Below are 10,800 nucleotides of genomic sequence, written 5' to 3' on the forward strand. Positions count from 1 at the left end.
GAAGAGAGGAGAAAGAGATTCTCAAAAAGCTTGTTATTTCTAACATGAAACGAAGGCAAAATCACTTTGCGGTTTAGGCTATGTGTAAAATTAAAGCTTGTAACAGCATGTGGGGCTTCATGCCACATTACTGATATTGGCCCTGATTCTCATTAATAAGATATGAGAGAGAGACTAGTTTGGACAGATGACTCTCAAAGTAATCTCACTGATTTTTAATATCTAATAAAATGAAATGAATAAAAACCACGTGTGGGGTGGGAAATTATGTAATACACATAGCAGGTGGTACCAGGACTTGCAATCACATCTTCAACAAACATAATTTTGTGGCAATTAATTACTCTACTTCCAAGCCTTTACCAATGAACCTGAATAGCAAGGAAAATTGACAACGAGAAGATTGCAACAGCCAAATGTTCACTAGGCCATTGAAAGGTCAATTTATGGTGCACATCTGTGTCTTCAAATTTATGAAGAAATTGTTTTCTTATGCAAACATTGTGCTTTACAATTAACAATGTGGTTTCCTGATGAGAAAATCTCATGGCATCCTATCATTAAATACATATGTTGCACATCCATTTCAATGCCCTACAATATTGCAATTAACAGTAACATTCCAATTGAATTGAAATACTTTATTGTCACTTGTACAACTTGTATACAGTGAGATTACCCAAGCACCCCCCCCCAGTCAGCTCTCTTAGTCTTAATTCCCCTCGTTTACTGACACACACCAAACCCGAAAATCAGTTGCCCTGTTGTTATCTTTTCATTCAGCAGCCTAACAGCCCACGAATAGAAGCTGTTCTTTAGCCTGTTGGTGCGACTAATCATGCTTCTAACAACAACAACAATATCTTCTACCCAAGGGCAAGAGATCAAAAAAGTGCGGGGAAGGGTGTGAATCATCCCTAAGGATTTTCCTCACTCTCCTGAGGAAACAGTCTTCTGCGATTTAAACGTCTACATAAACTTTTGCATAAAAGAGTGCACAGTTTAGCTCAGACAGTCATAACTCAATTACAGAGATATATAAATGAGATTAGATAATGGTCATTCCTGTATCATTCCTGCAATATGGTCCATATTAATTATCTTATTTTATATTCAAAAGAAAGTTTTGACTTTTCAGCAGGATACACATTTTTTCCATATTGATTTTTAGCATGAGAACATGCTATATGACTAACCTTGGAGCTAAATCTTCTCCAAGCCCTGACAATGTTAACAAGGATGAGAATTTCATTCCAATCCTAGTGGCCTGTCCTAAAACACAACTTGGACCAGGAAAACAAGGTTTAAGTGACACACTGCAGCTTTGCACAGACTTGAATTTCACCAGAGGACTGAATATGCAAGGAGCTGCTTTCACTTCAATACCACACAGAAAAGCCAACTTTGAAATCCCTTGTACCTTATTTTCCAAATTAGGCAAAGCCTTTCATACCTGGTTTTACAGATTTTCCTACTGTAAGAAGTGTTGTCACAATTTTATTTTTACTGTACATATAAAGGCTACAGTTTTCAGAATGAAGCTTTAAGTCTTATTTTTGGAAGCAAGCCTCAATTGAAAAGCCTGAATGAAAAACATTTTCCCATGCATGTCTTTCAAAGACTTCAGAAATTATTGGAGTGGGAAAGAGTTTTATGAAATGCTTTTTATCAGGAAAGGAGCCCACAGCTCAAAGCATTTCTCTTTTAATTAACTCTTAGTCAAACAAAGTTTACAGGAATGCCTATTCGTCCTATACATTCCACTGTGCTTCAAACAGCAATAGCTGCAGCCCTCAACAGCCATAATTTTAACTCTCATTATTTCATTATCCAGTAGTGAACAAACCCAACCCATTATGGTGGTGTTTCTCTTGCCATTATAATCAGTTGGATATGATAGCTGTTTGCTTCTAACAAGGGAGCGTCAAATATGCAAAGGACATTTCTTTAGCAACAGCAGCAAACCTATGAACAAATTTTGCACTTTTATTTAAGGAATGCGGAGTTTGAAAAGAAGTAAAGTATTGTGTGTTCCATTATTACTTATGAAGGTAATTAAAAATATGTTCAATTGCTGCACAATCTTTATCAAACATTGTGTGTTTGCCCTAGTTTAGAGATGTGTGTGTGTGAAGATGAAAAGCAGAGTGAAATCGACAGTTATTGTTATAAGGATTCCTTGACATTTTGAGAAGAGCTAGACTTCTACCTTCCCCTTAGAACACATTCAATTTTCTATAAAAAATTTAAAATACCACTTTCTTTTATTAGTATTTACTTTCATTAATTTACAAAACAGAATCACAGCAAAAGATGGCCACATTTTTGTTCCTTTCCACTTAACCTGTGTTCCTCCTTTTGCAGCCGACACCAAAAAGCCAGTCTTGGGCTCCATTCAGCCTTTGATGTCATATTATAATTCCACAGACAGTTGGGCCCTGTTTTTCCATCTGAACACAACACTTGTAGTTATGAGCCTCTTGACTTTGTCACTATGGGGCATGCCAGTGAGTAGGTGGCCTGGGATCAAAGGAAAAGTAAGGTAAAGGGACCCCTGACAGTTAAGTCCAGTCGCAGATGACTCTGGGGTTGCGGTGCTCTTCTCGCTTTATAGGCCAAAGGAGCCGGCATTTGTCTGCAGAGTTTTTCCGGGTCATGTGGCCAGCATGACTAAGCCACTTCTGGCAAAACCAGAGCAGCGCACGGAAACGCCATTTACCTTTCCACTGGAGTGGTACCTATTTATCTACTTGCACTTTTTGGCGTGCTTTCAAACTGCTAGGTTGGCAGGAGCTGGGACCAAGCAACGGGAGCTCACCCTGTCGCAGGGATTCGAACCACTGGCCTTCTGATCGGCAAGCCCAAGAGGCACAGTGGTTTAGACCACAGCGCCACCCACGTCCCTGGGATCAAAGTAGTGTTCTGATAATTTGACAGCTCTGGGGGGAAAAATGACCTTCTGCCTCAAAGCCATTGAGCACTTTGATTCATTTTGATTATTACACCCAATTTTTGTTTACAATGTAAAGTCACCATATTGGAATCTGTTTCAAAAGTCAACGAAAAGAATTAGGGGGAGCATGGGATTTTATGTTTGCTAAAAGGGGGCATGGCTTTTTAAAAGTTGAGAAACACTGCCCCATGCCATCAGACATGTACTTGGACATTGTAATGTTAAAACTTTCCAGCTTAACATTTTTTCAACATTGAAATGAAACACAAAAAGGTTTAGACTGCAAGAATTTTTGGTGCATAAACATTTTATTTCCAAATGTCAGTTATTACAATAAAAATAATGTATTATTTGCTAGTTACTTTGAGCCTCCAAAGTACTGATATCAAGCTTTTCTCTCTATTCCTAAAATAAGAATTTAACCATAAATCAAAGTTTGCCATCAATACTGCTTAAAGTAACTTTCGGGGGGCACAAGATAGCTTGTCAGATACTATTTTAATAATGCCTGAATAAGTTTTTTTTCATTTAAAAACTGAGTCCTGTTAAACCTTGCTATCTTTTCAGGGTTTTGTTACCAGCTACCCATGGCATATAAGAGCTAGTGACATACACATTCCTCCCGGCAGTCACAATAAGTTGATGATGAAGGAGGAACTTTTCTTCTACAGAAAGTGCACCTACCAGTCACTTAGTATTTTAGCACATAAACAATTTATAGTCTTGATCCTGTGATGGGCAAAGGCTTATCCTCCAAAGTATATGCACTCTCATTCTACCCATTTCTTTCTTCCCCATTTCCAGTAAAGCTTTGAAACTCATTCTTGTGGTGGAGAGCAAATTTATTTCTACTTAGCACAAGGTCCAGAACAGGGATTCCCTTTGGAATTGAGAATATGTCTGTTGAATGTTGTTGTGCCACATTTTAAAAATCAATTAACATACTATATACAAAGTTTATTTGTATGCCAACTTTTCTTGGTAAATCACACCACAAATCTGGAGTGGAGTCCCTAAGATGGTTGGGTGGCTCCTTGTGGTGACTCCTGCAGCCATGCTAGTGCCAAACATATTGTTCTGATTTCCTTTGGATCACATCAGCGAGGCTGGGGGTTGGGGGGTCTTGTCATCTGGGCAACCCAGGACCTCCATACACACTGCCCAGACTTGCACATCAGGAAGGTCACTTCAGTGCTGCTAATGTAGCAGTTTGACTCCACCAACACCACTGATGCACTTCATTGTCTTTCAAGATAGACACTAACAACACTAAGGCTAGACAATCCACTAACAATTGATACTAAAGCTCAGCAAAATAAAATAAAATACTGAGACTGAATCTAGACACACAGCCAAATAATACATTAATAAGAATGCAGTATGGAGCAAAAAGATAAAATCTCATTTCTAACACTTCATTTTGAACAATTCAGTAAAGTTTAAATAAGTCTACAATCAAACCATCAAAAGCCTCTCATTCCAATGAATTCAAAATCGCACTAAATATTAAACAGCCTACTAACAAAGCACATTAATAGAGCTGAACAATAAAATACAACCACCTGTCCAGAATTAGCAGCAAAAACCCCCCTCAGCTGTAGCCCCTCACACAAGCCACATTAAACTATGCTAACTCCAATGCACAGGCACAGCTCTTATCTCTCTAAGGATGAAGCCTCACCAGGGTCCTACTCTGGTTCAAAATACAATATCTCTATATGAGGCATTTCAATCAAACCTACCCACCACCTCTGGGGGGAAAAACCCCATCTTACCATTCTTCCATATCCTAAGCCAGGCACAGGCAAACGCGACCCTCCAGATGTTTTGGGACTACAATTCCCATCATCCTTGAACACTGGTCCTGTTAGCTAGGAATGATGGGAGTTGTAGTCCTGAAACTGGAGGGCCAAGTTCGCCTGTGCCTGTCCTAAACTATGAGTGCTGATCCTTCAGCCCATAGGCTAAATTAGATCTGACGTGGGTGCCAATTGGGTTCATTAGTTGCTTTACCCCAAACTGTAAATGCTTTTGCATCACTGGTTCCTGCAAAATTGTTGGGGTTTTCTTTACACTGGATCACCTGTCATCAATATGACAGCTTGCGACTTGCTGATCAGCAGCCCTACCCAGTCAAAATGGCTCGCGTGGGATGTCAGGATCCAGCCCACAAGCCAGAGCATGTTCTCATCATAAGCCACAAAGAAGAGGGGACCCTCACTACTGTGTGATGTATGATGGAAACAGTATGATGTGTAAATAGAAAACTGAAAAATCCATAAACAAAAAAAATGTGTTTACATAAAGTACACAAGGCACAACCTACTCACAAGCCTGGGGAACACTGCAGCACTTCTAAATGGGTCCTGGAACACAATATACATCAATCACACCTCAATTATCTATAATTATCTATACCTTGAGCTTTTGTGATTGAAGTGATTAAAGGCCCGTATTCTCATAAAAAGTGGAAAGGCTGAAGAGAACAAATTCCTATAGGATTTGCAACCAAATGTTCCTAGGTCCTAATTGGTATTCTAAGGATATGAGTTTTGAATATGCTCAATATCAATCCCTTCTATCCTAAATTCTGTGTTATCTGACTAATCAGTTAATTTGTAACAGCACAATAATCTACATGTCTACTCTGAAGTAAATCCCACTGAATTTAATCCCACTTAATCCCAGTGGATTACATGGGCATATGACCGCAGCCTAAATCATTTTTCTGAGATTTAATATCTTGTTGCTGCCAATACAGCTTGCTGTCTGTTGTATGTCAAGCTCTACTTTAGAATGACTCGCCCAAAGGTTCCCCAGCATCTGACAGGATTTAAACTTGGTTAGAAAAGGATGAAGAGTTGTGTCCTCAGCTAGTTTGTTGAGCCAGTCTTCAGAGAGCACCAATGTTTTCCAGATCAAACAGAGTGTGCTGTGATTAAACTTCCTCTGAGAAGATATTTCAAGATGCAGCAAATCAAAACAAACATGCACAAAATCAACATGCCCAAATCAAGATTGAAAAAAGCCTCAGTATGCATGCCTCCTGGGGGAAAAAATGTCTGCATGAACCAGCTCTCAGGCATGATTATACTGGGAATGTTCTTGATACTACATTTATTTGTATAATGGAAAGTGTAGCTGAGTATTAATATTTACAGGTGTAAAGCAGAATTTAGTCCATTTCTTTTTGCCATACTATATCATAAACACCACATTGCACTGGGCAAGGAAAAGATTTCACAAAAACTGCCCTAAACGTTTATGACTACCCAGTCCTCAAGTGAGCCCAATGACAGCTTAAACATTTAACTTTTTCTGCTGTCAACAGAAGTAGTCTTCAACATGGAGTGTGCTATTGCCACTCTGATTGCAACAGCCTAAAGTCACAGAATCTTTGGGAAAGAGATGATAGGAGATTGAGAAGAGAAAATGCTTCTGCAGCATTCATCCAGTTCTGCAATCTATGTCTGATTATTGTTAAGGATTCCTCCAAATACTCCCATCAATGCTGCAACATGGACAATGTGTCATTGCTCCCAGGAAGGCACCACAGTTCCACTGGAACTATAACTACGTCTGCATTCTAAACGTAATTATTTAGAAGTATATGCAACTGAATTCGGTGCGAGTTCACAGCAAACATGCACAATACATAATCCATGAAGCTGAAAGAAAAGTGATCAGAGTTACAATAATAAGTATCTTAAATGTCTAAGGCTGTGATCTGATGCACAGCAATTTTAAAATAAACCCTACTGAGTAAACATTAGAACAATCAAGCATAGGGCTACAACACATTTTATATCAAATATATAATGCTTTCTAAAATTGTGAATGAATGCCCAAGTCCTTATTCCAAAAGGAAAGGGCTTCTCAAGAACTGAGCCTGAAGAAAACAAAGGTGTTTGAGGCAAAAGGAAAAAAGATAAGTTAGCCAACTTCTGGTTAAGCCACACTACTACAAAAATGAGAAAGATAAACCACTCCTTTGCATTTTTACTTCAAAGTCAACTGAACACTTTACTTGCCAATAGTATTTTACACATGATTTCATCCAAAGATCCATCAGGGTGTAAAGTTGTGAAATATAGCCAATGTCCTTTGTTGACAAACGCAGTGTAACTTCTGAAACTTAGTGAGTAGTTCAAATACTGTCAGCATCAGGGAAGAACAAAGTAGAAGACCCAAAGCCTTACCACTCACACCATCCAGGTCAGAAAGTGGGGGCAGTTTTATTTTTATTTTTTGCAATGCCAGCACCTCACCAAGAAATATGTCAGCTTTGGGTCCAACAGATCCATTGGCAGCCCTGCTCCACCCACAACCCCAAAATCCCCATTATGCTCCTTTGGTGGGGTGGGGGGCAGGAGGCTATGATGGAACAGCACTGGCAGTAGTGTATGCTCCACCACAGTTCCAGCAGGTGCAGTGAGAGCCTTCGCAGTGGTAGAACCCACCCTCCCAACTTGCACAGCATGGCACAGGAACACTCCCCCCTTATTCTAAAGCCCTCCAGCAGCACAAATCAGGGGTTAGGATTGCTCTATCAACCAAATACAATGGTCATGGGCTGAAGAATTAACACAAAACCAGCATGAACGTTGCTTCCTTCACAGAGCACCGCCAAGACTCTTTGAAGGGAAAGTGTGCAACAAGATTTCTACACTTGTTATGACTTTTCGGAGAAAACAAATCATTTACTCCACAAGAGTACTCTACCACTATTATTCCAATATCGGTCTCTGCTGCCTGGGTATGGTGCTGACATTATACTTTCTAAGTCGTTTGGCAATATTTCACCAAAACAATTCAACATAGATCTTGTCATGCCTTAAAATGATAGACCACGGTTGAAATACAAAGCAAAAATCCAGAAATGCTAGAATAGGATGAACTGCCCTGAGCATATTTATACTTAAACCCTAAATGTTTTGAGATTTTGATTTACAAATCAGTATTTTGTATCATTTCCCCCTTCTTTACTATGTTACTCTACCAAACAACAACAATAAAGAAAAGACTATGACACACTTTTTTGGTGTTACATTTCACAAGCAATCTTCTTGAATCAACTACAACTTCAGCAGGGCATCAGAAAATTATTAGGTGTGTTATCAAAAAAAGGGCCAGCAATCCAGAGTTCTACAATTAATGGTTGAGAGATTTTATGACTGAAAGGCTATTATTTTCCAAGAATGGTTACTGCTGCAGCATAACATTATTCTGAAAGCAAGAATACACACATACACTTATGAAACCCTGTCTGCAATCTAGTTCCATCCCTTCAATCTAAATGGCAGCTTGGCTGCCCCAAAGTTTGTGTCAACCCCTCCAAGACAATTAAAGAGATTCAGCTCAGTGTTTTCTGTTTCACAGCAGTGCACCATCAGAAATGTGGCATCTGTAGACAGCACATGTATGAGCACGACTAAAAAGATCACGCTTTTCTATTTGTCACGCTTTTCTATTTGCCTCTGCTAAGATGCAGCATGAATCGATGGCACTTCTCAACCTGGCACACTACTGGAAAGGAAGCTCCTTTGCTCATTTGTTTTAAAAAAAAATCCACCTGTTGATGGGTTGCAACAAGAACCACTGCCTGAATCTCCTCACCTGGATTAGCCTTTTCAAATTAAAAAGGGGAGAGGCACCTGTGTAAAGAGTTCCCTTACTCTGGTAGCCATGTGATTGTTTTGATTTGCTCACCAATGCAATGACCTCTCTCTCAAGACTTGTTGTACTCATACTATACATGTAGCTTTTTACTTCTGCTGTTGATACTGTCATCTAAACCCAGGACGACTGTTTCCAAACTCCTCTAAGGGGCGAAGTGGGGAATAGGGCTTGCAGGAAAATGCCTTTGGATGGTGTTCGCCACAGAGAAATACAACATCCCATCAGTGCTCTTGAGAGACTCGCTTCTCCCTCTTGGAATGCAAATCAGGAAGCTACACACTCCAGCACACACACACGGCTTTAAGAACCGCCTGGTAGAGCAGGAAGCCAGTTTTTGCTCTCTTTCATGGTACCCACTACGCCAGAATGTGCCAAGCGGGGAATCACTGCAAATCCCAAGAAACTTAGTGCAACTGGACAGCAGCAACACGATGGATGCACTAGGATCTAGCTCTAAGTGTGTATGCGTTTGTAGGGTGTGTGTCATTTACTACAGGGGGTTCAGGGTAAAATAGGGAGAGCCTTCTATCCCTCCTCCTCCCCCAACTTCCTTCCATTCAAGGCGAGGTACTCACCCCACCCCTGTGGTTCGAGGCTCTGCCAGCTCCAGCCGATCCCCTCTGAAAGCATCCAGGACGGAGCAAAACGCGCACTCCTTTCTTGGCCGGCGCTCTGGAGCTCGCCGAGCAACACGAGTTCAGCAGCTCCAACTCCAGCCGGCGGTGGCGGGTAATTCCATTGGAACGGAGGGTGGGTGGGGGAAGGGGGAGGTGGGTGGGTGGGGGAGGAAAGAAAGAGAGAGAGAGAGAGACTCCCCCGAGCCGGTTAAGAGATCATAGTGCCTCCTGCTGTGGAGCCAGCACCGCCGGACAGCAGCTGACGAAGCCGGCGCAGCCAAGCCTGGCCGCGGCTCCTCTGGCCAGCACTCGCCTCGCCAGGTCCCGGCGGGAGAAGTCCTCAGGCGCGCGCAGGACGGGGCATCCTCTCCGGAGCGCGAGCGCCGCCGGGTGCTGCATACACGGAGCTCCTTCTCCCTCCCTCTCTCTCTCCGCCGGCACCCTTCCTCAGCTCAGCAGCGCGTGCCGGACTCAGCCGGATCCTGCTGCTGCCTCCCTGCGCGGCGAAGCATTGCGCCGCAGAGCGCACCTCGAGCAGCAGCTGCCGCCGCCGCCGCTGCTGCCTGGCCGGCAATTTGTGGCGAAAGGCAAGGCAGGGGAGATTCCCGCTCGCCTCACCACCAAACCAACCGCCCGCCGCCTCACTTCGGTGCTTGCCAGGCTTCTCCCTCCTCTGCCGGCGCTTCCAGTGCTCTCTCTCCTCGCTTCGTGCTCGCTGGGTTCCTGGCAAAGCTCAGGGAGACAGCGGCTAGAACGCCAAGCTCGCCTTAGCAGTGGCGGCAGCAGCAACAGAAGAGCCTCCTCGGAGCCTCCCACGTGCCGCGTCTTCCCCGTGTGTGTGTGTGTGTTGGCGTGCGCGACAACCGGGCCAAGGAATAGCAAGGGGAGGGGCGGCGGCGGCGCAGGGTGTTTTCTCGCGCGCCTGCTCTCTGCCTCACGCTGTGGAACCGGGACTTTCCCCCGCTGCAAACTCCAGGAATCCCGCTTCGCCAATGGAGCCTTTGATACCGGTAGCAAGCCTTGGGAAGTAAAGCAGCTGAGGAGAGATGGAGCGGGAGGGGCTGCTGGTGGAGCAGCCCTCAAGCTGCAAGATGTTGAGGGCAGGAGCGAAGGGCTACCTCTCCGTAGCGTGCGAGCCCGCGCGCGGAGGGACGCACCTGGCGAGCCCCTTTCTTTCTCAAGCTAATCTCGCGCGCGCTCACCGGCCCGAGTGGAAGCCGAGGCAAGGGTTGCCTCATAAAATAAAGTAAAATAAAATAACACAGGCACGGGATACGGTAGCGCTTGACTAAGTTTATCTCAGCGTACTTACCAGCCCTTGCTGGCATTTTAAATGCTACCCTAACTTCTTCTTTTTTTTAGTCACTGAAAACTACTTCCACAGCATCGTTTCGACCACATGTTGCATACCCCCCCCCAACACACATTTCTCCGATGAAAATAGGGACACCCTGTTCCATAATAGTAATTTTACTGTTTATTCCCGGCCCATCTGACTAGGTTGCCCCAGCCACTCTAGGCGGCTTCCAACATATATAAAAGCAAAATAAA

General features: G+C 43.1%; 1 protein-coding gene across 2 annotated transcripts in view; it reads right to left on the bottom strand.

Moving 5' to 3' along the window:
• Positions 1–9,387, bottom strand: part of SGCD (sarcoglycan delta) — a 401,606-nt gene extending 392,219 nt beyond the window's left edge. For both annotated transcript variants that reach the window (XM_035105743.2, XM_035105742.2), the window contains exon 1: positions 9,208–9,387. The gene's annotated coding sequence lies outside the window, so the exon portion shown is untranslated. The remainder of the gene's footprint in view (positions 1–9,207) is intronic.
• Positions 9,388–10,800: the final 1,413 nt, after the last annotated feature.

Source organism: Zootoca vivipara, chromosome 2 (genome assembly GCF_963506605.1).
Source record: "Zootoca vivipara chromosome 2, rZooViv1.1, whole genome shotgun sequence".
NCBI lineage: Eukaryota > Metazoa > Chordata > Lepidosauria > Squamata > Lacertidae > Zootoca > Zootoca vivipara.